Source organism: Dendrobates tinctorius, unplaced genomic scaffold (assembly GCF_039654945.1).
Source record: "Dendrobates tinctorius isolate UK_male_01 unplaced genomic scaffold, ASM3965494v1 ptg000114l, whole genome shotgun sequence".
Taxonomy (NCBI): Eukaryota; Metazoa; Chordata; class Amphibia; order Anura; family Dendrobatidae; genus Dendrobates; species Dendrobates tinctorius.
Window position 1 is genome coordinate 18,279,770 of NW_027361782.1, and position 22,877 is coordinate 18,302,646.

General features: G+C 46.0%; 1 long non-coding RNA gene across 1 annotated transcript in view; it reads right to left on the reverse strand.

Moving 5' to 3' along the window:
• Nucleotides 1-5,443: 5,443 nt before the first annotated feature.
• The window catches only part of LOC141101105 (uncharacterized), a 104,321-nt gene continuing 86,887 nt past the window's right edge, over nt 5,444-22,877 (reverse strand). Inside the window, exons 3-4 of the long non-coding RNA XR_012234891.1 lie at nt 6,775-6,906; nt 5,444-5,883 (exon numbers count right to left, since the gene is read on the reverse strand). This is a non-coding gene — a long non-coding RNA (uncharacterized lncRNA). The remainder of the gene's footprint in view (nt 5,884-6,774; nt 6,907-22,877) is intronic.

The following is a 22,877-nucleotide window of genomic DNA, read 5'->3' on the forward strand; positions in this document are numbered from 1 at the left end:
TGGGCTACAGCAGCAGAAGGCCACACTGGGTACCACTCCTCTCAGCTAAGAACAGGAAACTGAGGCTACAATTTGCACAAGCTCATCGAAATTGGACAGTAGAAGATTGGAAAAACGTTGCCTGGTCTGATGAGTCTCGATTTCTGCTGCGACATTCGGATGGTAGGGTCAGAATTTGGCGTAAACAACATGAAAGCATGGATCCATCCTGCCTTGTATCAACGGTTCAGGCTGGTGGTGGTGGTGTCATGGTGTGGGGAATTTTTTCTGGGCACTCTTTGGGCCCCTTGGTACCAATTGAGCATCGTTGCAACGCCACAGCCTACCTGAGTATTGCTGCTGACCATGTCCATCCCTTTATGACCACAATGTACCCAACATCTGATGGCTACTTTCAGCAGGATAATGCGCCATGTCATAAAGCTCGAATCATCTCAGATTGGTTTCTTGAACATGACAATGAGTTTACTGTACTCAAATGGCCTCCTCAGTCACCAGATCTCAATCCAATAGAGCATCTTTGGGATGTGGTGGAACAGGAGATTCGCATCAGGGATGTGCAGCCGACAAATCTGCGCCAACTGTGTGATGCCATCATGTCAATATGGTCCAAAATCTCTGAGGAATGCTTCCAGCACCTTGTTGAATCTCTGCCACGAAGAATTGAGGCAGTTCTGAAGGCAAAAGGGGGTCCAACCCCTTACTAGCATGGTGTACCTAATAAAGTGGCCAGTGAGTGTATATACGTGTTATCCGGTGAAACTGTACCCTTTATCAACTTTCTACAATGTTGTTGAATCCATACTGGGCCTGAGAACGGCTGCCGAGCTGTTAAGCAAGCTACAGCACCTGTGGTTTGGACACGTAATTTTTTCAGGAATGACGGTTAGGCCTAACTCCGGAATTGCGGTTGACCTGAACTTACTGGGAAATCATCGTTCGCGGGGAATAATCTGAATCCCAGGTCCCCATCACTAACGGAGTTCAGCAGGTTATCTGCACCTGTAAGTGACAAAAGCTGGTCCTTTCAGTGTAGCGTGCATGCAGCCCCGGACATGTACTGGAATGCTAGACCTGTTATTGCTCGATCTCACGTGCCACAGCCTCGCGTATCCCTCTAGTAAGCTTGACACGTACCACAGGGCCATGCTGGAGTCTCGGTCGTTAACAGAATAAAGCTGAGAAATCGCTAGCACAACTACAAATGGACATACCACACCACACACAGAATCGACAAAACTTGCAATCTGTCCATCTTTTCTGTAGCTTGTATGGTAGTGGTTTCCCGGGTGCAGTCCAATTAAGCCACAGGCTCCACTCCTGGTGGTGCCCTTTTGGACATTCCTTTAAGGTTCAGCTTTGCAATCATACTGCCCCCGGAAACCAAAAACTTTGCCTTCAGGGACGCTGTTTGGAGGTTCGTGGGAATAACGCCGCCCGATCAGCAGTCGGCATATGGGTTGCCCTCCCAGGGCTGTGGGATACTCGGTACCGGGCCGGTGTCAGTGGGATGTGTCACAGCAGCGGTGACCCAGACGGTACCCATGTAAATGGCGTGGTATAATGGTAAAGAGTTTATATAGATAGTTTGACGCCACCTGTGGTGTTCGGCAACATAGATGTTAGGCCGACGCTGCATGCAGATCCTCTGGGACTGATGGTGTTGTGCAGCAAAGATGGTGAAGCTCCCCACAGGTGGAGCTGGAGTCCCAGGGAAGTGTAGATGTAGTGATGGGGGAAAGGCACAGGCGGTGTAGGTGCTGGTACCCAGATGTAGCGGTGTAGGACACCAGAGCGTGCAGTTCCAAAGCTTTACTCACTGTCTGCAGGTTACACAGATGCCTGCCTCCGTGCTGTGTCCTCCGGGTCAGGACCTCTGCCATCCTCCGGGACCTGAATGGAAAGCTCCCTTCCAACACTCCGCCAACATGTACTTTCCTGAATGTCTCCTTTCTTGCACTTGTGGGGGAAGCACTCACAGGACCATGGTTCACTGAAACGCCTCCTGTCTAACAGATGTTCCTCAGACTTTACTTGTATGGCAGACAGCTGTAGCCTTTTCCTTCTGCCTCGCACTGGGGCCTCCGAGCCTTAGTTGGGTACAGAGCATTTATAGCTGCTACTTCCCCCGGTTTCTGCTGCAGGAATGTCAGTGTCCCTACAAACTCGGAGACCGGAATACGGACCATGCGCTCCAGCTAGGAGTGAGCCTCTGCTCATCCTCCAGCTCCCCTTCTCACTTCCACACACTTCCCCTTCCCTGCACAGAGTGCCCTAACTTACCTCCTCCCGACCACAGAGAGCAGCTCCTCAGCAGTCAGGTTCAGAGGTCTCCCTGCTGGCCTGGAGTGGGAAATGTGTTGTGTGTTGGTTTCACTGCTAGAGAGAGCCTTCGTTGCTCCCAAGCTTGACAACACACTCCCTAGGAGGAAGGCAATGCCACAGTGGCGACCGTACTCTTGGGGACGCCACAAGTGCACTGAGGCCCAGCCACTGCTGGATGATGCTGCTGGTACATTGACCCAGACCCACTACATTCCCCTCTCACTCTACACAGCCAGAATTTGACCCAGAGGAAACTCAGGTTCCCCTTCCCGCATACTATACCACCTTACACGGTGACAAAGAGGAAGGTGCAGATGAAAGTGCAGGTTCCTTGAGCAGGTGGGGGGGCATACTCATGGGTGATGGCACTGGCACAGGGCACCGCATAGTACGCAAAAGTGTCTCTGCCGGTGGGAGGGCCTAAACAGCCAAGTGCAGTGAGATGGAAGATGGGGACGACAAGGAGTTCAGAGTAGTGCAGGGATTCCCTAGCAAGGAGACTTATGTAATTGTTTTCAATGTTGGGACAGCAATTTTTGGGGAGCACTATACTCTGGTGAATGATATATGGGGCCCACCATACACTGGAGCATTCCAAAGGTGGACATCAGACACTGGAGCAGCATTTACAGGGCCCATTATACACAAGAGCAGTAGAAATGGGGCCCATTATATATGGAGCATTATTTGGGCCCATAAGACAGTGGAGCTTCATCCATTGGGACCAACATATACTGTAGCATTATGTGGAGCTCATCATATACGGTTTGAAACATTATATGGGAATAATGATTCCGTATGGAGAAATATATGGGCCTCATTACTCTGTATAGCGCACTAAGCGCTGGCCATAATACTGTATGGAGTTATATACTGTCCGTTTTTGGAGGTATTGGAGAATTTAAAATGGATATCAGTCATGAGATGTAGGAAGTGAAGTATTTTTCATTGTACTATACTGCTATTTCTCTGCCGTATCGGAGCATCATGAGATGTGGTATGTGTTAAAGGGGCGCTCTTTGGCCCTGGGCCGACGAAAACCTGGAGCCAGCCCTCCCCCCCACAACTGTAGCCAAATAACCCCCATTTTTCAGTGCGTAACTACTATTATGAAGTTAATTAAGGTTGACAAGCTTCAGTAACAAGAATTTATGCTTTTGGCATTCAAATGGGCACTGTAGGTGTGTTTCCTGTCCTCCTCTCACTGCCGACTTTGCTTCCCCATTGACTTGCATTGGGTTTCGTGTTTCGGGACGACCCCGACTTTTCCCTATAGTCGGCCGATTTTGCTCGACCCGACTTTTGGAAAAGTCGGGTTTCATGAAACGAAACTCGACCCTAAAAAACCAAAAGTCGCTCAACACTAGTCTCTAACAACATGTCCCACCTCAGTGTGAAACGGAACCTGTCAAAAACTGAACTCCTTGTGTTTCTTCCATCTACTAACCTACCTATGCCCGACATTGCCATTTCAGTGTGTGGGTCTATCATTACTCCCCAGCAACATGCCTGCTGTCTTGGAGTAATATTTCATTCAGATCTTTTCTTCAATACCCACATCCGATCACATCCAATCACTCACTCTTGTAATCTACAGTTCAAAAACATTTCTAGAATTCAACCTTTTCCTATCTTTGACTCTGCATAAACGCTGCCCTTTTCTCTTATTCATTCTCGTCTGGACTATTCATCTATACTGATGATTCTCCCTCACACTAAACTTTCTCCTCTCCAATCTGTCCTGAATGCAGCAGCCGTATTCCTCACAAACTGTTACACCGTTGCCTCTACCTTGTGCCAGTCATTGCACTGGTTACTTTTCCACTCCAGAATTCAATATCAACTTATCACTCTCACTCATAAAGCGCTCCAAGCTTCTGCATCATCCTATATTTCCTCCCTCATCTCAGTCTACCACCCTACCCGTGCCCTCCGATCTTTTAATGACCTGAGGATAACATCCTCAATAATCAGAACCTCCACTCCCACCTCCAAGTCTTCTCGCATGCTGCGCCAATTCTTTAGGATGCATTAATCAGGACAATTCGATTAACTCCCTAATACCCACAGTTTTAAGTGTGCCCTAAAAATGAATTTCTTTAAACTGGTCTGCTGCCTGAACATACTTATCTAACTATCCTTGTTATGCTCATACAACATTTTCTTCAAAACCATCTGGTTACATGCCCTACATACACTTAATAGCCCTGTGTGTCCGTATAAATACTGGTTGGTTACCAGTTCGTGCAAGGTTAAGTGAGCACCCTATTTATTACATTATGGCTGGTCCAAACAATGAAAGCAATTGTTACCATCCAATTATCATGTCTCCCCTATTTCCTCATAGATTGTAACTTACGAGCAGGGCCCTTACTTCTCTTGGTATTTGTTGATTTATGTGATTATTGTTATTCTGTAAAGACTTTATTGTCTGTACAAGTCCCCTCTAAAATGCAGAATATGTTGGCACTTGAGGATTAAAATTATTATTATTATTATTATTATTATTTATTGGCTTATGTATATTGAATAAAATAAGTTGCATAAAAGAAGGTCTAAAAACTTGTCCCCAAAGAACCATCCAACTTACCTATCTTATTTCCTTTCCTCCTCTCCTCCTTCTTTCCGTGGTTTCTCATCCCTTCATTTTCCCTCACTTACTTCTTCTCATTCCTACTTTCCTTTTATGAAAATGAATTTTCTATCCTTAGTATTGGTTATCAATATCAGATAGGTGGAGGTCGACATCTGGAAATCCCAATCAATGAGTTGTCCTTCCTTTACTACCTCTTATCGTTCCTTCTTGACTTGCTTCCTCCTTCTCTTCCATTTTACCTTCCTAATTCCTTACACTTCTATTGCCTGGATTCCTGCACTCTTCCTCCTCATGTCTGTCTTTGGTTATTTCAAATCCTCTTCCTCACTTCCTTCCTCCATCTCCACTTCCTTCTTTCCTTCCTTCCGCAATTTCCTCTTCCTTTCATCCTTCCTTCCTTTACTCTTTTTTTTCAGTTCTTGCATTATTCCTTTGCCTTCCTTCCTGGCTTTCGTTCTTTCTTTCTTTCCTCCCTCCCTCCCTCCATCTTCTGTTCTGGTTTCAATACGTTCTTTCCTTCTTTCCTTCCTTCATGATCTCAGTTTAGTGAATATTTCAATTTTACAGTACATGCAGTGAGACATTGTGAGATAAAAAGATCTTTATGTGATGAAAACAATAGATTTACTCCACAAGTGACAAGACAATGAGGTGATGAGATGATATGTGTTAACTAAGACACTTTCCTTGGAGTCATGTCACTTCTAGAAGTTCAAAAATGTGAAACATTGAGAAAGTGTAACGTTGTGATACGTGACATTATTACTCCTGGTAATGTGCCCCTTTTTTTTCTTTCCCTCTTTCCTCCTGCACACAGCACTCCACAGAAATATCTCCATACTGTGCACTGAGACCTGCTGTTTCCATAGAGTTGGAGGCTTGATGTAAATTTTGCTAATTCCCTTCGTCATCATAGACCTTCTTCATCTTCAGGGCCGCCTGACTAAGGGTCACCAATGAGTCTAATGGAATAGAAGAGCAGGTTACGTGTAAAAATTGCTGGATTCAGACATGTGAGGTTTAAGAGCAAAAAAAGAACAGAATCTCAATCAATCCTTCATGTCATAAAATATTACTAAAGTTTGGATCATGATCTCTCCAACGCTGCGCTTGAGGAATAGGAAGTCCTGGCATTGGCTTCAATACCAGATTTCTGTATCTCATTATATTCAGAACTGATGGAAATGAAAATATTACTCAAGACAGAGAAATTATAACCAAAGGGGTTCCAGACCTGGACGCAAAGCAAGAGCCTTAGGGTAATTATAGAAAAAATTAGTTTCTGCTTCCAAAGATGTAGATTGGAAAATGTAAGAAATTTGTCTGTGCATCTTGGAAAGGTGTTTACGTTGACTCATGGATTGCAAATCCTTAGCATAGCCACTTTATTTGATTTCTTTGGTGGAGGGGCTTAATATGGGATCTCCAATGCACTTATGGAATTCCCTTTCCCACTCACACGATACTCCTGCTCCAATGCTAATAAAACTGCCAGCTTCCACCTGGCATTGAGAGCCAGCCAGTCCTTCTCTAGAAGACACTCAGGGATTTGCTGATACCTCCCATTTCCTACTGCTACAGACAAGTAAAACATTTTTTATCTAATCAAACTTGTTGCAAATTTCTGAAAACTTTCAAATTCACCAGAATCAGTTGGGATTTGATTCACATGAATCCATCAAAATGGCGGCCTGCCGGCTGTTACTTTGCTGGATTCTTTTGAAAGCCAGAAAGAGGTTAACATAGTCCAGCAATAAACAGGTGATCATTTTCACCTGTCTCGTATTTTTAGATATTCGATCATCTCTACCTGCTTGTAAAATGCAACTTGAAAATATTTACACTTCACTTACAAAAAGCAACTGTTCCTAAATCTTTCCTTGGAGGAATGGTGTTTTAGTATTTGACTCATCAGCCTCCGGGGGAAATCTGTAATCTTGGATCTGCTTCGTTGTCCAGCAAATGTTCCTACAGAACCAGCAAAGCTGTCAAAACAATGTGCAATGTATGTCAGAAGAAAAAAGTGCTGTCAATAATCAATCCCCATGAAGCATATAACATAAGAATGAAGATGTCAGATTTATCACTTTTTTTTCCAAAACAAAAAAAAAATCAAGTCACCATCTTCTGCATCAGCGGCACACACACACTTGTTGAAACTATTGATATGAATTCCACCGGCGCGGAGACCGAGAGCTCTGGCGTGAAGGATTCGGCAATACATACTGTACACAGCAAGGCACTGCTGCTCAATGTTACAGAAATTGGTCACAGTGTATTTATTGCAATATAACTGTAAATCATTGACAGAGGTCTGATATGGAGTGGCTTAGCATCTGATATAAGGCAACTTTGTACTGTCAGAACTGTCTAGTGCAAGGATGGCCAATGTGTCCTTTTCCTTGCCCGAGGCATATTCGAGTGTAATGGTATTTGCTGTAGGGTATGTGTCCAGTTTACTGCATTGTTCTAAGGTCAGGGGGAGATTTCTCCTTTAATTGGCGGCAGGTCTTTTTCTCTGCTTAGTTGTGCAGCTCGGTATCCTAGAGAATAAGCCCTGGCACTGTGTTGCTGTAGACAGCCATTAGAGAAGAAAATCAGTTTGAAGCAAATGGAATTTGCCTCAATTTTACTAAAAATTTGGACTCTCCAGCATCCAAAGTTTTCTGATTTGCTTTATGTAAATCAAGAAAAATGGCAGCTGGCAAGCAGTTGTTTTGCCAATTTGCAAAGGGCCCTGGAAAGGAGTGGAAAAAAAAACAGATAATAATGCTGATCTCGCCATACTCGTGTCCTGCTTCCGCAGCTGCTCATCCAGCCCTTCATGCAGCTCACTCCATCTTCTCACTTTCTTTTCTACCCAACATCATCTTTTTTCATCTTCACAAGCTTCCGATACGGAGTTGTAGTAATCAGCACCAGAAACCCAGCGCAGAGTGAAGATGTATAAAGTGAATGTCATATGAGAAGTAAAGAAGCCGGAGGAAGCTGATCAAAGGACTATACAGGTCTGTGGCGGGAGGAAAGATGAGCAGTGAAGTCTTAGTTCTTGTTTTTTCACCACATATTTTTTATGGTCTGGGGAGATTCTAGAACCCAATATGGCTCATTCAATTGTTGCATGAATCCTATGTGAATCAAATTTCATATCTCGGCCAAATTCAAACAAACTGTCGAATTGGAATTTGAACTGATTTGCTTTTAATTCGCTTTATTAGAGCAGGGCTTGTTGCAATATTACATACTGCACTTTTAGCAATATCAGGAGGTTTTCAGTTAAAGAAAAATATATCTGTTTGGGTGCACACTTTGTGTCATTACATCATTGGTTAAATAGCCGCTAGTGATGAGCGAGTATACTTGTTGCTCAGGTTTTTCCGAGCATGCTCGGGTGTCCTCCCAGTATTTTGGCTTGCTCGGAGATTTAGTTTATGTCATCTCATCTGCATGATTTGCGACTTGTAGACAGACTGACTACATGTGGGAATTCCCTAACAAACAGGCATTCCACACATGTATTCAAGCTGTCTAGCAGTCGCAAATCATGCAGATAAGGCGACAAAACCTAAATCTTCGAGCACGCCAAAATACTCGGAGGACACCCAAGCATGCTCGGAAAAACCTGAGCAATGAGTATACTCGCTCATCACTAATATCCGTCCCGATGGTGAATATTTCATGCTACGTCAGAGGTTTCATCAAATCTACATAAATCTGAGAAAGAATTAATAACAGAGGATTGTTTGGAGATCAAAGTTGATAAAAAGGAAGTCTCCCTATTTAGCTATCCTAGTGGCAAAATACAGAAGTCTACCAAGAGATATAATGAATCACCAGAACATGTGAAGGGGGCCTAAGGAAGAGCAAAGCAAAGTAAGAAAGGAAGTTATCATATTGTAACTAAAGTAAAATGTCAAAAATGTTTCATGGGTCATTCATAGGTGAAAACCATCCAATTTTCTGCTTCTTCGAGGAAAAAGCAGTTGATTTTCAACTTAAAAGATTGTCTGCAACATTTGTCCATCTCATCTTTGTCTGTTAGTGCACACTTATCCGAATCATTACAGTGATAAATATAAATATATTGTTGCACAGGATACCTTCAAAAGGGTCCAAAAATGTAATAAAAGGCCCCCATCATGTAATTGAAATGGCAGCCCGTCATGGGGTCCCATTACATTTAGCGATGCACCAGCGATCCCGACAACGATACGACCTGGTCAGGATCGCTGGTGCATCGCTAAATGGTCGCTAGTGAGCTGCCAAACAGGCAGATCTCACCAGCGACGCAGCAGCGTTAAGCGATCCATCGGCGGTCGCTCTTACCTGTCACACGGCAGCGATGATGACGACTTCCGCCTGCGTCCATGCGTCGCTAGTCGGCGCCAGCGGGACTCCAACGTGGAAGAAATGGCCCAGGACGTTCGAGCTCGATCAGCGATATCCAGCGGGGGGGGGGCGGTCGCAGGTACGTGTCACAAAATCGGTGACGCTTTAGCAAGATCACTAGCGATCTTGCTATGTGAGAAGGGGGCTATAGTCACAAATCAGGCTGTAGTTTGAAAAATCAGCTTCCTAGACCTGTGTCTCAACTGACAGATGAGCTATAGTGTAAGCACACACACTGGTGAGCTGAAGAGATAAGGGCTGTGATAGGAGAAGAAATAAACCTGAGCACAGAGGATTTTTTTACTCCAGTTTCAGTTCTCCAAGCAGTCAGATGTAAAGAATATTTATTTATTTTCCTTACACACAGTTCCACAGCAGCTTACCTCTGTCTGTGCTTACTACAAAGCTCCTGACTAGTGATGAATGAGCACTAAAATGCTCCAGTGCTCGGTACTTAATCGAGCAAGTGGGACGCTCGGACTGGCTTGATTCAAGTAGCGCATTTCTCTGCTGACAACTGGACAAGCAAACATAGGCAGGGGCATTACATCTCACTGGCTGGGAACTGGGTGACTCTGGTGGCTGTGGGAACAGGCGTTCAAGGGACTGCTCAACAAATTTTGAAATCCCCAAGGCTTGCAATACAAATATCTGTATCTATCACTTCCTCCACTGCTTCTGGCTCCTCCACCTGCTGTAGGGCCACCACTTGTGCTCTTAACCTCTCCCTTAATGAGAGGTTGTATATTAGTACTGTTGGACTCGTTCTTATTAACGGTCTTACCCTGCTCTTCAGTCACTAGGACATTTCCATATTGTGCTGAGTTTTCGTTTCAATTACAGAAAGTGTACTGCCAGTTTTGCTTTACTGCTATAATTCCATATTGTGCTGAGTTTTCGTTACAATTGCAGGAAGTACTCAGCCTGTTTTGCTTTACCTACATCATTCCATATTGTTCTGTGTTTCTGTTACTATTGCGGGAAGTACTCTGTTTAGTTTTGTCACACTTGTGAAATATACTTATTTACATCAACTTTGGTCTTAGTCTCATATTGTCCCACGCAATCAGATTCTGTTGTGACCCATATAATTATTACATGCAGTGTTTTTGGATGAATAAACTGCAGTGGAGAATTGCAGTGATGAGCCTGAAGAACCTGGAGTGGAGAATTTGCTGTTTTGAGGCTGAAAAACCTGCATTGGTGAATTGCAGTGGTGAGGCTAAAGAACACCTGGCAGTGAATAACTGCAGTGTTGAGGCTAAAGAAACTGTAGTGGAGAATTGTAGTGGAGAATTTCATTGTTGAGGATGAAGAACCGGCAGTGAAGAATTGCATTGTTGAAGCTGACTGACCCCTACAATTCCCATTATTAGGAAGTGGGTCTCCCACAAAGTTTGCCTATGCAGTGAATACAAGGCCCGCCTTGCCACAAAGCTATGTAGGAGGATGGACCGGGCTACAGCAGCTTCTTAAGTGCCCGGGCTAGAATAATCGGGGCTGTCACCAGTGTTGCCGGGGAAAGGGGTTCCTCTAGGACTTCCGACTATGGGGAGCGGGTTGGATATAAAAAGAGCGGAGCACGTGAAAATGGGGCTTCTGGCGGGAAGACAGTACACGTTGAAGGAGAAGATTGACTCCGTCTCCACTGCTTCTGACCAACCAGCAGAATTACTCTGCAGCCTGTCTGCCTCCTTCGCGTACTACTTGCACACCTACAGGACTGAGCACCTCACAGGCTCTGGCACCTGAGAGCCCTGACTGGTCAGCACCCCTGACAACTACAGGCGTGCCGTACCGTGCCGACCCTACAGTGCACACCTGTTCGTGGGGTCCTGCCGTGGCCTTTACTCCGTGACTTTGCTTTACACTCGCTGAACCAACTCCTATCCGTAACATAACACCATGTTCCAGGACTGAGGGATTACATCGAGATGAACCAGGCCACGCCATTGTGGTACAGAGACAGTGCCTTAACTTCATCCAAGATTGTTGCTTCAGAGACGTCCCGCTGCACCTGCGTTGCCCTTGTGGGATCTTTCAGCCTCGTCCATCCGGAAGCTGCAGACTGATAAGTTGAATCGTTTTGTTCTATTTGCTGTTAACATTGTTTTATCCATTGTTCCCCTTCCTGCATTCGTACTGTATCATTACTGCAAACTCCCTGCGTGGAGAATTGACTGCACACTACTTTGCATAAAGTGCCTGTTAATGGAGCGCCCAGGGCGCGCGCACGCGGTTCAGGGCCTTGGGAAACTCGGTACCGGGCCCGTTGACTTCAACGGGGGACGGTGTCACGGTGGTGGCGACCTTGTCCGTGGCCATGGGGCGTCCATTAAATAAAATGATAAAAGGAGAAGGGGAAAAGTTGTTGGTGATTTGGGGTGCCGTCCTTTTCACTGTCGGCCCCGGGCTCCTTATCTGCTGCCGTGCCCTCAGGTGCTCAATGTCACACTGGAATTTACAATCCCCTGTACTTTCAGATTCAGCGGTCAGGACATACAGCTCCTGACCACCAAGGACTCTGACGTCCCTTTTTGCTCTATTAGCGCTTCGCTCTGGGGTCTGAACTCACTGGATCTTCCAGAAAGATCTTGCTACCTCACAGCTACTCTCGTTTCCATGACAACCCCCTCAGCTCACCTCTAGCTGACTCACCAACCCCCTCTGCTGGCCAGAATTTATAAGGCAGCTCCCTTTTCTGTCCTGCAGCAGGAATTGTGATTTAATCTATGTTACCTGGCATGGGGGTCCCCTTTCTGCCTCCAAGCATGACTTCACCTCTTAGATGGAGGCAATGTCACTGTGACAACCGGACTCTGGGGTGTCACATTAACTCTTGCTCTGCTCCTGCTTGTCACTGCATCCCACGTTCCAGCTACCATCTCACACTTGGCATAGTTGGCAGGATGCAGTCTAACAGTTTGAAGGTGGCAGACCAAGCAGTTGGGGGTGGCCCAAGGTCCAGCATCTCGCTGGGGACAATGTTAAATTTTTTGCCAAAGTTTACGGGTAACAACACCATGTTATGGAGCTGGACTGAGCGCATTTGGGGTATGATGAGAATGCACCCCATGACTCCTGCCTTGGAAGCTGAGGTGGCCATTATGGAGTTAGATGTAAAAGCTAGAGACTCAGTTATGTTACTGGCCCCCAGGGTGTGAGACACCTTTAGCAAGGTACTCCAGATTTTGAATGAGACTCATGGAGACCCCACTGACGTAAGGGAGCTGAGGATGTGCATGCAGAGGGAAGGGGAGACCGTGTCCCAGTACATGTGCGCACTGCAGGAGTTACATACTGAGATTGTCAGAAAAGATGGCATTGGCCTAGGCCCTATGGATATAATGCTGCGAGACCTTTTAGTGAGGGGCTTGCAAGATATGCTGTGAGAGCATGTGTGGGTGAACCCTCGCTTGACTTTTTCTGAGATAGGAAGTGAAGCGCGCACACAAGAACAAGAGCAGGGGGTGACAGTCCCGGTGCAGAGGTGTCCTTGAATGCAAACATTGTACCCCTATGGGTAAAAGAATTGCGGGAGGAACGTTTGTACTTGAAAGGAGAGTTGTCTGACATTAAGAAAAAGAACTGAAGCCGCTGCAAATACTCCAGGGGCTAATGGAGGCCCGGACCCTAGCCATGATTCCAGAGGATCCTGCCAACAAAGACCCCTCACTTGCTTTAACTGTGGCGGGAATGGACATATGGCACAGGAGTTTCCCCACCAGGGAAGAGTTCAACCCCAACATCTGTTAAACTAGAGGGCTCTGAGCCGGGGGGATGCCGCCCGGAGCCAGAACAGAAGCGGAGGAGTAGTAGAAGTCCCACAGTGTGTCTACATGCCCCTTGGTCTGGGCTGAGTTTGATGGCCGTGCGGTACGATGTCTGGTGGATACAGGCTCCCAGGTCACAACGATGCCAGAGGCTTATTTTCAGCAACATTTTTCTGAAGTTAGACGGCCTGAGAGGGGCCCAGTGATAAAGTTGATGGCTGCTAACCAATTGTCCGTTCCAGTCGCAGGAGTGGCATGGATGCAGATTTCCATGTGTGGCAAGGATCTGGGTCATAGAGGTGTGGTGCTAACCCAGTGAGAAGCGATCAGCAGACGCATAGTCACATTGGGAATGAACGTCTCAAAGGAATTCAGCAGTCTTCTTATTAACAAGCCCTCCAATGAGACCTTGAAGCAGTGGATTCCCTACACCCCTCAAAGAAAAATATTCCAACAGCTGGTTCGAGTAGCTGAAGCAAAAGAGTAGGACCTCGAAAGAGGAGGGTTAGGAAAAATGATTGTGCCTTCCTCTACTAAAGTCGTTGTGCCCCCAGGGCAAACCATGCTTACTCTGCCTGTTTGAGCTCGTATACCTTTAGAGGGAGTGGAGATTCTGATTAAACCTTCTTTTTCCCAAGAAACTGTCCTTGGGACTTTTGGTGTCCCGTACATTAGCCACTGTGCAAGATGGGGTAGTACCCATATGATGTGTTAATCTAGAAGACCAAGACATCACAGTTTGTCCCAGAAGTGAAGTGACCCGAGTGGTGGGAATGCCCGAAGAGATAATGCCACCTCAGACTGTGCAGTTGGAAATACACCAAGAAGATCCCTGGACCTTGACAGTGAATTCTGTGGTGACACCAGCACCTCAACATATTCAAGAGGGGCGAGTTATTCTAGACTAAATGTGAGCTGAATTGACAGAACTCACTCAAGAACAGTTGCTGCAGGTGGAAGCTCTATTAGGATGATATAGGGACGTGTTTGCTCGTCATGAAGATGATTTTGATTGCACCACGGCCATCACACATGAGATACCCATAGAAAATATGACGCCCATAAGAGAACGTTACCGTCAAATTCCACCACAACTATATCAGGAGGTGAAGAGTATGCTGGGACAAATGTTGCGGAAAGATGTCATCAGAGAGAGTCAGAGTCCCTGGGCAGCAGCAATAATTTTGGTACGAAAGAAAGACGGGACTCTGCGTTTTTGTGTAGACTTTTTGTGTAGACTATCGGAAACCTAATGCCTGTACCGTGAAAGACTTACACCCATTCCCCAGGATTGAAAAGTCTCTGTCTGCACTTGGGAAGACTAATTTCTTTTCAACGTTGGATCTCGCCAGTGGCTATTGGCAGGTACCAATGTCAGAATGGGATCAAACAAAGACTGCCTTTATTCTGCCCATGGGCTTATTCGAATTCAACCGGATGCCATTTGGTTTGGCTAATGCTCCGAAATGTTTCAGCGCCTCATGGAAAGGTGCCTGGGTGATCTGAATTTTGAAGCTATCCTGATTTATTTAGACAACATCATAGTCTACGCTGCTTCATTTGAGGAACACTTGCAACATCTGGAACAAGTGTTGAGTCGCTTGCAGAAACACAGGCTGAAGGTGAAACCTCAAAAATGTCATCTGTTCCGCACTCAGATCGAATACTTGGGTCATGTTGTGTCTGCTGAAGGGGTGAAGCCCTCTCGAGACAAGATCACTGCAATACAAGATTGTCCCACTCCCGAGACGGTGAAAGATGTTCGGGCATTTCTGGGACTGACTGGTTATTACTGCCACTTTGTGAAGAACTTTACCCACTGGGCCAGTCCTCTACAAGAACTGTTGAAAGGAGCACCCTTAGGCGCAAGGAACTGGAATGTTTCCTGGAAAGAGCAACAAAAGGAAGCTTTTCAAGATTTGAAGAAGGCATTGACAGAAGCTCCTGTGCTGGCTCATGTGGATTTTTCACAACCATTCATTCTCCACACCGATGGGAGTCTACATGGACTTGGGACTGTGTTGTCGCAGATACAGGGCAGAAGAGAGAGGGTGATCGCTTATGCAAGTTGATCCCTTCACGATTCCGAACGTAATCCAGATAACTACAGTTCCTTCAACTTGGAGCTGCTCGCGTTGGTGTGGGCTAGGATAGAGAGGTTCGCAGAATACTTATCCGGGTCTGAAGTCCTTGTACGCACCGATCATAATCCCTTGGCTCATCTGGAAAATGCAAAGTTGGGGGCTTTGGAGCAACGATGGGTGGCAAGAATGGCGAAGTTTCGATATAAAATCGCATACAAGAGTGGAGTGGAGAACATTCATGCTGATGCTCTATGCAGAAGTAGACATCGGAAGTCTTGGCAAAATAGAGATGAGGAATTGGAAAGTGTGGAGACTCCCAGGTTCCTAGAGCCCGCCAGGACGGTGGTGGCAATGCAGAACCTGGTGCGAACACAGGCCTTGGGAGGTGTTCTGGGGCGAACCCGGGATGAATGGGTCAGACTGCAACAAGAAGATAGCTTACTCTATTGAGACGCTGTGTTACTTCTAAAAAGCTCCCCGGTCATGCAGAAAGGGACACTCTTTCTCCAGGAACCCTGCAGATACTTTGACAATGGGAACGCCTCCAGATGAAAAATGGTTTGCTTTATCGAAAGGTGCAACTTCAGACTGAGCTGGGCGTCACCTGGCAAGTCCTGGTTACAGAGTCTCTGCTACCTGAAATCTCCACTGAGGCCCAAGAGAGGTGCACATTTTGGTCCAAAAAATACTTTTCAATGGTTAGAGTGGTTTATTTATCATCCACAGCTGAAGATGATAGTTGAAGAGACATGCAGAACCTGCCAGACATGTGAATTGGCAAAACCGTCGGAACAGAAAGCTCCGATCCAGACCATAGTGACATCTGCCCCCTTCGAGTTATTGGTGATAAACTATTTGACCATCGAGCCGGCTCACCAGGGATATGAGCATTGTCTAGTAATGGTAAACATTTTCGAAAATTTGCTGTTGTGATCCCTAGCAGAGATCAAACTGCGTAATCAGCTGCATATGACATTTGCAAAAATTTCATTCAAATTTACGGATGCCTGAAACAGATTTATTCTGATCAGTGAGCTTGCTTACTGGGAAAGGTGATGGAGGAATTACATTGCATGTATCGAATTGACAAATCTCTGACTGCACCATATCATCCACAGGGTAACGGTGCATGTGAACGTTTCAAACTTACGTTAATCCAAATGCTGAGAACTTTGGAAGAAGATTGGAAGGCCCGGTGGCCTGAGTTCGTTTCAGAGTTGGTCTGGGTCTATAACAACAGAGTGCAAAGTACCACTGGTTACATTCCCTATTCGTTCATGTTTGGCCGAGATAGCAAATGAATCACCAAGTTAGAATTGGATCCAGAGGAAGATTGCTCACGAGTAGAAGTGTCGTCATGGGTTACATGGACACCGTCTACAAACCCTGCATTGGTTAGTGCTAGAGATGAGCGACTTCCTTTTTTAGGGTCGAGTCGGGTTTCATGAAACCTAACTTTCTCAAAAGTCGAGTTGAACGAAATCGTCCGACTATTGGGAAAAGTCGAAGGTCCGACTGAAAAACAAAACCCAATGCAAGTCAATGGGGATGCAAAGTCAGCAGGGAGTGGAGGACAGTAAACACACCTACATGCCTGACCGCTTTTTTAAAGTTCGTGAAATCTCTCTCTCCCTGGACGCTGCACATGTCATCTCGTTGCCCACGTTGTACGTCCTTGCTCAGTGGCTGAACAAAGTGACGTGCAAGCATTCTGGGAAATCCGACTTTGGCGCTCATTTTGCCAACCGCATGGCCGACTTCACTCTATGGTCGGGTTTCGATCGGCGAAACCTGACTTTGCCATAAGTCGGCGACTTATAAATCTGGCCGACCTGTTTCGCTCAACTCTGGTTAGTACAGACTAGATTACGTGAGTTAGACCATGCTGAGAGAACCCCACCATGGGCCACAGATCTTCATGTTGGAGACTGCATCTTAGTGCGAAACAAACATCCACGAGACAAACTGGAAAACCGCTGGGAAAGGAGCCCATATCGGGCAAAGAAACAAATTGGTTCTGAAGGCTCTCCATATGAGATACAGTCTGAGAGGAACGGGAGCTCCATTACTCGAGTGGTTCATTGAAACATGCTTCGGCCTTGCTTGTCCAAAGATCCTGTACAAGTGGAAGAGGTAACAGAGACTGTTGAACTAGTCCCTGTCACAAAGGAAGAAGAACAAGAAGATAAGGAAAGTACAGAACAGAGGCCCAAGGCACTTGGAAAGTACAAACACTTCTAGGCCCCCCTGCAGTGCCGCTGGACTCTACTGTTCCCAAGGACTCCACTACTTCTTACAATCTACGGCACTCAGAACGTACAACAGCTGGCAAACCCCCCAATCGTTATGAACAAGACTAATTTGCTTGGCAACGGAAAATTTGGAAAAGTGAGAAACGTCCACGCAGTTCCCAAGAAGACTCGCCCATGGTATGGCGAGCAAAAGGAGTGGGGGAATGTAGGAGGATGGACCAGGCTAGGGCAGCTTCTTGCGTACCCGGTCTGGAACTATTTGGGCTGTCACCAGTGTTGCCGGAGAAGGGCTTCCTGTAGGACCTTCTGACCAACGCAGACCTTTGCACCCGACTATGGGGGGTGGAGTGGATATAAAAGGAGGGGAGTGCGCAAAAACAGGGCTTCTGGTGGGAAACCAGTACACGGTGAAGAAGAAGGTTGACTCCATTTCCACAGCTTCTGACCAACCAGCGGGATTACTCTGCAGCCTGCTGGACCCTTCGCACACTACTTGCGCACCTACAGGACTGAGCACCTCACAGGCTCCGGCACCAGAGAGCTCTGACTAGTTAGCACCCCTGATGACTACTGACGAGCCATACCGTGCCGACCCTATGGTGCACGCCTGTCCATGGGGTTCTGCTGTGGCCTCCACTCCGGGAGTTTGCTTTATACTCTCTGAGCCAACTCCTATCCGTAACATAACACCATGTTCCAGGACTGAGGGATTACGTTGAGACAAACCTGGCCACGCCATTGTGGCACAGATACAGTGCCTTTACTTCATCCGGTATTGCTTCAAAGATGTCTTGTGGCTTCTGCCTCTCCATCATGGGATCTTTCAACCTCGCTCATCCAGAAGCTACAGACTGATAGGTTGAATCGTTTTTTGCTATTTGTTGTTAACATTGTTTTATCCACTGTTCCCCTTCCTGTATTAGTACTGTATCATTACTGCAAACTACCTGCGTGGAGTATTGACTGCACACTACTTAACACGTGCCCGTTAACTCTTGCTCTGCCTCCTGCTCATCACTGCATCCCACGTTCCTGCTAGCATCTAACACATGCACCCCAATAACCGTGACGTAGTGGATGGCCACATGAAACCAAAGTTCCCATTTATATTAATTAGCTACTCACATAATGGCCTGCCCTACCCCAAAGTTACATGTTTGCCAGTAACCCTTTAAACCGACGTAGTGGATGGTCACATGAAATCGAATCTCCCACTAATCTCCACTAAAGATCCCATTATGCTTATTTTTTTACTCCCGTACAGTGTGGCCATGAAGTGAATGCAAGGCCTGCCTTTCCACAAACTTACACGCACCCCAATAACACTTGGAACAGACGTCCTGGATGGCCACATGAAACCAAAGTTCTCATTTTTCTTAATTTGCTGCTCCTATAATGTTAAACTGTGCCTCAGAGTTACATGTACCCCAATAAACCTTTGAACCAACTTACTGGATCGCCACATGAAACCAAAGTGTGTTTGTGTGTGTCTGCCTACGTGTGTGTAAGTGGTGTGGTGCGGTGCTTTGTATGTGTGTGTGTGTGTGTGTGTGTGTGAGAGTGGTGCGGTGCTGTCTATTTGTGGTGCTGTATGTGTGATAGTGGTGTTGTGTGTGTGTATTGGAGATTGGCAATGAGGTGGGTGATGGAGAGAGCAATGTTGTTGGTGGTGGAAAGGACGATGGTGGTCATGGGGGAGGAAGCAATGATGTAGGTGATGGGGGAGAAGGCAATGATGGTAATGGGGGGAGGCAATGATGATGGTGGCTGGGGTGGCAATGATGATGGCGGTGAGGGGAGGCAGTGATGGAGGAGAAGGAAATGATGGTGGTGGGTAGAAGGCAATAATGGTTGTGGTGGAAAGGACAATGATGATAGTGGTGGAATGAATCAATGATGGTTGTGGTGGAAAGGACAATGGTGGTGGGTGAAGGGGCAATGATGGGGGTGGTGATGAGGACAATGATGGAGGTAGAGAGGGAGAACAATGATGGAGGTGGAGGGGGGCTGCATTATACCCTTTTAGGGGGACTTCATTATAACCTATGAGGGGGCTACATTATGTTCTGTGGGGGGCTGCATTATTCTCTCATCGGGCTACATCATACTATATGAGGGGAGCTGCATTATGCCCTATGATGGGGCTATAGTATATTCTATGGGAGGGCTGCCTTATGAGGGAGTTGCATTATACTCTGAGGGGGCTACATTATATTCTGTGGAGGGGCTGCATTATACTATATGAGGGGGGCTGCATTATATTTTGTGGAGTACTGTATTATACCCTAGGAGGGGGGCTGCATTATATTCTACGAGGGGGGCTGCATTATATTCTACGAGGAGGGCTACATTATATTCCATGAGGGAGGCTGCATTATATTATATGAGGGGGGCTACTTTAAATTCTATGAGGGGGCTACACCAACCCCTGCTACATAATTAAGTCGTGTACTGCGTTATTATATACTCTGATATTAGCGCGTTTAACCACTCAATTGGTGGTCTTGAATTTATTTCTATGTAGCTACATAGTGGGCCCCAAGAATGATTTTCTCTGGTGTGCCCAAGGTGCTCTAGTCTGATGCTGGGCCCACAATCCTCAGCATTGGGAGGACATATTCCATCCCAAGGTCTGACTGGGTCCCGGCTTCTACTATGTTAACCCAGTGTGCTGTGCCGTCAGCGAGATGTACCATCCCTGCTCACAAGCACTTTTCCACTTGCTTGTGATTAGGTGGACTTTCCCATTAACATCATTGTTGAGGGCGTGGCTAATGTGGGACACGTGCTTGTGTAATGCTGGGACGGCACACAGGGAGAAATAGAGGCGGCTGGGGACTGAGTACCTTGGGATGGCCGCCGCCATCAGGTTGCGGAAATCTTCCGTCTCCATGAGCCTGAAAGGCATCATTTTTGAGCACAAGCAAGCAAGAAATGTGTGAATTTAGTACTGTGGCCTGTGGGGCCTTGGCTGCGTATTTCCACTTGCGCTTCAGTGACTGGGTTATGGACAACTGAAGGCTGCGCTGGGACAAGGATGTGGACGTGATTGATGATGATGCTAGTTCAGTGTGGGCAATGACAGGTGCAGGGCAAGAGGTATCTTCACATGCATGGTGGACAGGGAATTGGCTTCCATGCACAACAGTGGAAGAGGCACTGTTCCTGGAGCCTGGGGTTCTGCCCACAAAGGCAGGTGCTTTGCTGCCATGTGCCTGATCATGCTGGGGGTGGTCAGGCTGATAGCTTTTCTACCCCTGCTGATGCAGGCATGGCAGGTGGTGCAAATGGCCTGTTTGGGGTTATCGGCAGAGTCTTTAAAAAACAACCAGACTCAAGGACCTAGCAGTTGTACCGCCAACTTCCATCATGTTGGTGTTATGAGGAACGGTTGCCCTCCTTCTGTCTGCGGCCACCACACTGCTTCTTCCTGCCTGTTGGGGTGCTACGCCTCCCTCCCCTGTGTGCTGCTGTCCTCGCTCTGCATGTCCTCCTGCCAGGTTGGGTCAGTTACTACATCATCCACCACCTCGTCTTCCACTTCCACACCCTGGTCCTCCTCCTGACTTTGTGGCAATTTTGTCTCATCATCGTCCACCTCCATTGCCTTCGTGTGACTATTGCCGCTCAAGACTACTCAGACTTGACCGTGTGGAAGACAGGGTGGCGGTGGCAAAGTGGCTGGAAGCATTATCCGCTATCCAACCAACAACTTTTTGACACTGCTCTGTATTCAATAGTGGTGTGCTGCTGCAGTCCCCTAGTAATTGGGACTGGATGGTCGAGCGAGTAACTTGCCCACCGCCTCAGCCTCTGCATGCACCATCACCATCACGTCCACTTCCCTGTCCCTTGCTACATGCCTTGCCCATTTAAAATGGACTACAATATTTTCCACGTTCGCTATAAATGGCTGAATTTGGAGCAAACTTATATCTGATCCGTGTGTGGGAAAACCACAGTTTAAAATATCTGGCATGTAGGTAACAATTTTATTTTCAGCCAACTGGTGTCAATAACTAGGCTAAGACACAGGAAAAACAGTTGAATGGAGGCCTCAAATGCCACATTTTGTAGCCCACAGATAGATGAGGCGTGTCACAGATAGCACACTGTAAAATATGTGGCCTGTAATTTTTTCACAGCAAAATACTGTTAATAATTGGAGTAGCACACAGCAAAAACAGTTGAATTGAGACCTCAAATGCCACAATTTTTAGCCCACAAATAGATGAGGCGTGTAATGGAGATACCACACTGTAAAATATGTGGCCTGTATTTTTATATTTTTACAGGAAAATAGTGTCAAGAACTAGGGTAATTCACAGAAAAAACAGTTGAATGGAGGCCTGAAATGCCACAATTTTTAGCCCACAGATAGATGAGCTGTGTGACGAAGATACCACCCTGTAAAATATGTGGCCTGTATTTTTAATTTTTTACAGCAAAATTGTGTCACTAACTAGAGTAGCACACAGCAAAAACAGTTCAATGTAGGCCTGAAATGACACAATTTTTAGCCCACATATAGCTGACTCTTGTGACAGAGATACCACTCTCTAAAATATGTGGCCTGTATTTTTATGGTTTTTACAGGAAAATAGTGTCAAGAACTAGGGTAACACACAACAAAAACAGTTTAATGAAGGCCTCAAATGCCACAATTTGTAGCCCTCAGATAGATGAGATGTGTGTCGGAGATACCACACTGTAAAATATGTGGCCCGTATTTTTTTTTTTTACAGAACACACAGCAAAAACAGTTCAATGTAGGCCTGAGATGCCACAATTTTTAGCCGACAGATAGATCATGCATCTGACAGTGATACCACACTGTAAAATATGTGTTCTGTATTTTTATTTTTTCACAGCAAAATAGTGTCAAGAACTAGGGTAACACACAGCAAAAACAGTTGAATGGAGGACTCAAATGCCACAATTTGTAGCCCATGGATAGATGAGATGTGTGACAGAGATACCACACTTTAAAATATGTGGCCTGCATTTTTTTACAGCAAAATATTGTCACTAATTAGGGTAGCACACAGCAAAAACAGTTCAATGTTGGCCTGAAATGCCACAATTTGCAGCCCATAGATAGAGGAGGCATGTGACAGAGATGCCACACTGCAAAATATGTGGCCTGTGTTTTTATTTTTTTACAGCAAAATAGAGTCAAGAACTAGGGTAACACACAGCAAAAACAGTTGAATGAAGGCCTCAAATACTACAATTTGCAGCCCACAGATGGATGAGACTTGTGACAGAGATACCACACTTTGAAATATCTGGTCTGTATTTGTTATTTTTTTGGCCAGTAAAATTGTGTCAATAAGGCTAAGACACAAGAAAAAGAATTATATGGAGGCTTGAAACGGCGCAATTTTGACTGCAATGAAATGCAAACCGTGTGGCAGACAAAACCATGTGGAAAATATTTTCCCTGTACCTAAATATT